General features: G+C 32.7%; 1 long non-coding RNA gene across 1 annotated transcript in view; it reads right to left on the reverse strand.

Annotated features, from left to right (window-relative positions):
- LOC128993410 (uncharacterized) overlaps positions 1–3,544 on the reverse strand; it is a 41,375-nt gene extending 37,831 nt beyond the window's left edge. The window contains exon 1 of the long non-coding RNA XR_008490753.1: positions 3,443–3,544. This is a non-coding gene — a long non-coding RNA (uncharacterized LOC128993410). The remainder of the gene's footprint in view (positions 1–3,442) is intronic.
- Between the last annotated feature and the right edge of the window lie 4,348 nt (positions 3,545–7,892).

Genomic DNA, 7,892 nt, shown 5'->3' on the forward strand with positions numbered 1-7,892 from the left:
AAATCTATTGTTGTCACAAACGTATTACAAGTTGTGCTTTATATCAAACACACACTGATTTAAGGTACTCAACAATGAAAGTATTGACTTTGGAACGCTACAGCAAAACCTCAAGTATATCCATTGACATCGATCACAAACGAAATGAAAATGTTTAGTCTTTAATTGGGAAAAGGATTTTATCTTCATTTATTTATACAAATTTTATCAGTATTTGATCGTGTACAGATTATTTCAATACTATAACTATATATGAGTACGTGAGTTTAAAATACCTGCTGATATTATCTATCTATCTATATATTTTTTGTCGACAGAACTCCTCCGTGGTTTCTCTTCCGATTTTGTTAGTTTATGGCCCATTGGAAGGATCTCATTCAGTAGGATCTCATGTCATATAAGGTCTTACATGTTGAAAAAGTCACTTGGGCTCTGCCTAACTGTATAACTTTATGCGGTGAGTCAGAAAACATTTGTAGAAAACACTAAAAACAAGGCCAGCTTCTGAAAAATTATCCAAGAAATGATGATTATATCGATCTGTTATGAACAGCTTGATTATTTCCATTAATTACATAGCCTTTTTGCCTTTTAGTTGAGTCTTTTTAACTCGTTGAAAATTACGACTGTTATTTTAAAATAACTCATGATAATACAGGTATACTTGCCAATTGCTCGATTTTGAGCAACAGGTACACTAGTTTTGACCAAACTATTAACCTGATATACAGTATAGAGTAATGTATTAAGCTGACTGTGCATTGTCAAGATTAAAACCAATTGGTATAAACTGGTATAATCTTTTATGACGGTATAGACTTAATTGAAGTTTCCGTACAGTACTTATAAACGCAACACGGGTTTTACATAGTTTAATTCGGGTTCCAACGTCATATGTATTTCCACAAAAAAGTATCTCCTATTAATTTACTGATCTAATTTACTTAGTATAGTTATTTAGTATTCAACTCCAATCCAATTGTTATTTTTAGGCAGTCTCCTTAAATAAAAAAAACATTAAAATTAAAAATCCATATAATTACTGCTTTTAAAAACTATTAATAACCGGATATGGTTTGGTTCTTAATTCTTAAGGCGAAAAAGTATGTCAAACAGTGATTTTTCCAATCTAATTGTTTATTACATGTTCTTTTAACGTAACGTAATCCGTAACGTAAACGTATCCGCTGAATCAAGCGTAATTATTTTTTAAGGTTACACAGATGGTACACAAGTCTTGTTTTTATTTTTTAAGCAACATTATGCGAATTGACTGATCAATGAATTAACAGTGAAAAAATGAGATTCTTTTGAACTATGTATATAACTTACATAAACTACACACTGGTAGATAAATCAAAGTCCATAGGATAAACTAAATAAAATCAGGATAATATTCTTGAACTTGTTAAGCACACTAAAAAATCCTTTCTTATTTTTAACGAAAAAAATCATTAAGGCTAATTATAACCTTGATTTAAATTAAAACTGTTCAAACCATTCTTAATTTAAGTATACTCAATTACTAAAATTAATTTAGATAAAACTATTTAAATGTGGGAATTGTTATTCACCAACCAATATTCAATCATTTAGTTAGAAAAGAGAAAAAGAAATAGTCCTAGGTGTCTGGTGGCGTAATCTTATAAACCTTTTGGGACGCTAGTGTTCATTAATTTGTCTTAAGATTCGAAACCAGACACATCTATAATTAAAAAGTGAACTACTTTAATAGTTAAACAATAAGCCGATCCGGTCCCCACAGTTAAAAAAAAACTACTACATATTTTGTTATAGCCTCTTTTTATGTGCTCATGTCACAACAAACTTGATACAGTACATACAAGCTCGTGTGTCCGTGTTAGAATGGGAAATACGGTTCTGTAAATGTAGGCGCACCGTTTATTAAATTATTTAAAGACTTCAAATATCCTTTTGCTGTTGTACAACGGGTCATTTAAACTATACATAACGTTAAACACTATTAACCCCTGTGAAATTGTTTAAGTCTTTGTCATACAATCGTAACCGCTTGATACAAGATAGTTATAACATGAGAATTATTGAAAGATATGCGAGCAAGTAAATCTCTCTCTCATCCTTTCCTCCACCAGGGTAAAGATTGTTAATATTCTCTTACTTAATTAAAAATATGGCTGCTTATCATATTTTCACCTTCCAAGAAATATATGGAGATGCTTAAATTAAGAATGAATCTTATATGAAGTAAAACAAGTTTAATGTAATGTTAAGCTAGCCGTTCAAGTTCAAGTGTAGTTGTATATTTGTATATACGTTAGAAATACATACATAAAAATAATATTTGGTAGTTTTGATAAGGATTTTTTAAAATTATTTTAACGATAAGTTAGTGACACAAGGTTAATATGGTGTACTGCCATACATTGCAAAAGATATCCTCATTAAAAGATTGGATAAGGTAGGTTTAAAGGTGTTGTGTTAAAGGTGATTTCGGTTTATTGGATATTTGATCCCATCTTTATCACTTTGTAATCTTAAATTGAAAGAAAAATCATTGTTTTGCGACAGTTAAGTTCAGGCAGTAGTATATTTTAGATTATCCTTATATTTTTGTTTTAATAGTTATAAGCAAACATAATGTTGTCGGATTGTTAAAGCTGTGTATGTATTAGGCCTATCTTGTATTATATAGTTTGATGCTTTTATTTATTTGTGGTCCATTATTCTTGTTATATACTTATATTTTAACTAAAGAATCAACAAAATAACTAATATTTTAACAAAATTGCCATTCACTTGCATTTTTTTTGTAACTCAACCCCTATTTTGTTGTTCACGAATGTGGTTAGCAAAATATACACTCAGCTTAAAAGCTGTAAGATAAAATAAAAATATGTTCAATATCAAACATATCGACATTATTATGTAGTGTTAATATCCCACTCTAAATTAACACACGGATCTTATAAACGTTCCGCAACTATAAAAAACTAGATGGGAAATTATGTATCAAGTTTAAATTAATAGCACGATAATTTTATTTTTATTACCTGGTATGCCTGCTACCTGGACAAGGACTTTATTTATTCTTTATTATATCAAACTAGTTTTTGCTTCACAGTTATATTATAAAAAACCGAATCGATCAAAATCAATTTGTAATAAGAAACTTACAAGCTTTATTTTAAAATTTAGTAACACAACTCGTAATATTTGTAGATATTGTGTAGATATAGAAAGGTTATAGTTTGGAGCTAATATTTTGAATAAATTAAATAAAAAAAATGTATTAATATTTGTTCAAGTACGTGTTCAAACACTATCGAAACATCAAGGCTCCCAAAATAATCACCTACAACGGGCAAACATACCGCAACTTTACAAAACAAGAAAGAAAAATTATGTATTTTCATACATATATTCTTAATGATGAAACATTATTTTTCATGAGTTGGTATACCTGCTATCTGGTTGAGGCCGACTGCCAACAACAGCAGTACGACGACAGCTGCCGGGGTGGCCATGGTAGATACTGTGATGAGCGGCTCGCAGAGACAGCCTAAGTCATACCCCGCCCCCGCCTTCAAACCACCCCTCCCCCCAATGCAACCCCACACATACCCCCTGCGTTACTTTATAATTTCCTATTCACCGTCATTTCCTCACGTCTTATCACCTAGTGTTCCAATCATCTGTCTTCGCGGATTAACAGTGACAAGTGTGCTATCTCGAATTGATAACGGGCTAAAATTGAAACGTGTAAAAATAACTGGAACTACCTACTGGGGTGTGCATGGGGATTTACGTACGATTTGAGTGTTCAATTTATTGATATATTCTAAAGATGGTTTTATTCTGAACGCTATTAGTGATACCAATAATTAGCAAAAGGTCATGCTATTAATAATGGCTAAATCATACTTAGTCAAATAATCCCTGACACGATAACTTGCCGCACGTTTCGAAGGTTACTCAAAACTTGTTCATTTGTTACTAAAGGTTCCACTTCTTGAGGTGCCACCAGGACCATATATATTTTACACTGTTTAAACGTAAAATAAAACCCCATAGTTTTTTAACGTGTTTCTCTTTCGGCGTGTAGGATCGGAAGCAGAAGTTCGGCCGCTTAGAAAACGACCTGCGCGCTAATGCTAAACCAATGCTGGAGGAGGTCGCTTTCTAAGCGGCCGAACTATTACAGAATAATAATAACTGGGAAAATACAACAGACGCATGGTAAACAAGTGATTTATCAGTTTAATGATCTACTAATTAACAATAAGAGTAAATAAAAAAAAAACATCCTTATATATAATACGTGAAGGTGATTTCTACGAAACACTACTCCTCCGTTAATAATGAACGGATTTTTACAAATGACGTGCCAAAATAAAGCATTTTTTGTGTAGACGCCCCCTTTCACCAATTCCTGTAATAAAAGTCCTCGGACTTTGCCCCACAGGCCATCGAAATCCCAATGTATTTCTTGTGAAGAAAATATTTTGTTTACATAAACAGACGAATAATTTGTATTAATTGCATCTGTTTATAGTAAACACATGATGAACACAAGAGCTTTTGTTTTTAGAGTGATCTCGTTTTCAGTTTCGATTACTGGAGTCGGATTGATTACATTATCTTGGAGTTGACTCTTTTACATAGGAAATTATGAATGTTAGTGTTATTCGTTTTGAAATAACACCTATAATACTTTGCAATCGCTCGAATTCGAGCAACAGGTGCACTAGTATTATATATACGGTGCAAGGCAGGTACACTGAATAATGGTACAAGTTAATTTTGGGCAAGCATTAAAGAAAAAAGTAATTTATGAGAAATACAGTCTTTAAATTGTTTTGTAATGTATTTTTTGTATTTACTGTTCTATAAAATCAGAAATGCGGATTAGGGAACTTTAAGTCTGATCCCTCTAAAACAGAACTCCAACGTAGCTCACTACACGGTGATTAGTTCAAATATAACAATATTTCTAAGACAATCTAGAATTTTTCCAAGCAATGGTTTGACCAAATTCTAAAAGTACCAAGGTATTAGCTTTGACTATTAATACAACAACTTCAAAATTAATACAACTTCTGTATCCAATAGTCAATGGTATTAGTTAAATATTAAATTAAATTAACAATACAGACGATGATGAAGTGTAGATCTTTGATATAACCAGTGACATACATATCTTAGAAGAATAAACAATATGACGTTAAAGGAAAAACTTCTCTATTTATTTTTTGAAAAACTAATAAACCACTATGTATCCGGTGTTTTAGGATAGAGAAATCGATCTCGTTTATTTTGGATGTCTTCCGTCTGGACAGTTTTATTTTTTAATGCAATATTTCCTTACAAATTGTTCCTTACAATTTGTATGTCAATATTTTAGTTATAAGACGTTAGTTGTTTAACTGCTACTACGTGTTATAAAGAAATCCATAAAATGAAATTTTTGGAGCTACTTTGTGGAATCAATTATATTTTTAAATTAATTTATTAATGTTTGTTTTAATATATGCTCAAACACTAGTGAACATCTTAAGCCCCCAAAAATTATCAACTAAAGCCCCCGCAAACATTCCGAAATTTACAAAACAAGGAAAAATTATGTGTTTTCATACATATATATGAAAACTATTTTTTCATGAGTTGGTATACCTGCTACTGTATCTGGTCTTTTGGTACACTGATTCTAGCAGCATGCAAACTTAATGTTACGCAACTCGTTTTTTTCTGCTGCTTTTAATAAAGCCTTCATAGCCAGCAAAATAAATGCCTTCGTCGAGATTCACGAGGCTAATAAATTATATTTATTATTGTTGGTTTTGTTCTAGAAATGCAAGCCAAACGGGACCGCGTCTCGTTGTCCCTCCGTCTAGTTGTACCTACGTCTACTTGTACCTCGAGGCCTAGGGACAACTAGTCGTAGGTACAACTAGACGTAGGTACAAGTAGACGGTGGCACACCCGACTAGTTGTACCTGCAGATTTTTAGGAGGTACAACTAGACGTAGGTACAAGTAGACGTAGGTACAACTAGACGTGTATCCCACCGACAAGTAGTATCACCTAGCTTGCACGGATGCGACCAGTTGTCCCTACGACTAGTAGTCCCTACGACTAGTGGTCCCTCCGTCTAGTGGTCCCTACGTCTAGTTGTACCTACGACTAGTTGTACATACGCGTATTTTGCGTCCTTATAGTCTAGTTGTACCTATCCTTCAATTCGTTACCCTGTTTAGTTGATTACTGCACGAGTACTTTTTAATAATACCCGTAATTAAATCAGGACTGCAGTGTTCCGAGTCAATTGAGTATGATTTGCAAATGTTTTTCACCGCACTTGGATGCTGAAAGCTACGCATTGCTGTCCAGCGTCGAAATGGCAGCTATAGTCGTAATTATAATTTTCCAGCCCTAGTACCGAAAATCGCTTATTTAATTAAAACATTTATATATATCATTAAATATACAAGCAGTATATCCTTAATCAATTGCAATAGACCGCTGCCTAGCAATTGTGTATTTTACTATTTTTGCTGATTCCTTTAAATATTTTTTCACATAACCTTAAAGTAGTTGCATTGATTAGTGTGCATTTCTTATAGTTTACAATGGATTTCCCAGTGAACAATGAACAATAAAGTGTACAATGAAGTTGAGGTCCAGCGGTTGAAAACTCGACAAAAACGAACTCTAAGACAATAACACCTATACTTCTCTATTTAACATACACTGTAAATAATACATGTGATTGGAATATTTTCCATTTGTTTTGATTTTATTTTTATAATTAGTTGTTATTTCGTCACCAGCATAGCAACCCGTTAAACCCAAGTTAGTTTTTAAAAGTTTGTAATTATTTTTTTATGTCTTTTTAGTCTATTTTAATTTATAAAGGCATTCTGTAGATCGACAGAAAAATACATTTCCACCGAAATGCGGATATTTTCTCTGTGATGTTCACGATCTGATAAAAAGGTTGTAAAGAAACATGCTTGCCTATATTATTTTTTTCTATTTTTTTTTTATTTGGAAAATCTCAAAAATCTTACAACATTTTATAAACAAAGCTTGCTGCAAAAGCCAGGAGAAATTGGCTTTTGCATTTTTGCAATTGCACATACCATGCATTGACTAGCTGTTGTACTCGTGCTTTGTAACGGGAAGAGAACACGAAATAGAAACATTTTGATCTTTACATCTGTTGATAAAATAGTTACACATAAGCCTTTTAAAAACAAAATTATGCCTTTATGGCCTTTAATAGGATAGCTGTTGTCATAAATGTAAAAAAATAATAGTACTGCACCCTGTTGGTAAACCTTGTAACTTTTTAATGCTATTCAATATCATATAACCAACTTGTGTTGTTGAAACAGCTGACAAAATTCTTTTATTCCTTTTAAATACGATTACTCATAAGGTTAACATGGGAAACCCCAGAGCCACTGGGGCGGAGCCCGAAAGGACTTTAAGAATGCGTCTATATGTTAATCGGGAATGTGAGCTATCATCATACCAAATTTCAGCCCAATCCGACCAGTATTTTTCGAGTTTACTTGTCACAAACATACATCCATCCATACATCCAAACTTTCTCATTTATAATACAGTACTAGCTGTGTACCCGTTCTACGCACGGGGATCTTATAATATTCAGTTGAAACCTTCTTATATAACGAACAGCAGTTGGTTTGCATATTTTAAGATATGCTGGCCAAACTATTATACATAGCTTCATTTTATGTTGTTTTTTGTTGTTCCGGATCGGTATGACAATCAATAAAAGGTTAAATTACCTCTGTGTCTGCCGGTCGATCCTATAACGGTAGGCTTACTTTTATTTTTACTATCTGATCTCGTTTGCATGGCTCAATCACGTCCTGGTTGAAGTT

The sequence above is a fragment of the Macrosteles quadrilineatus genome, unplaced genomic scaffold, assembly GCF_028750875.1.
Source record: "Macrosteles quadrilineatus isolate MER2022 unplaced genomic scaffold, UCM_ALF_1.0 Scaffold_4__1_contigs__length_99947679, whole genome shotgun sequence".
Lineage (NCBI taxonomy): Eukaryota > Metazoa > Arthropoda > Insecta > Hemiptera > Cicadellidae > Macrosteles > Macrosteles quadrilineatus.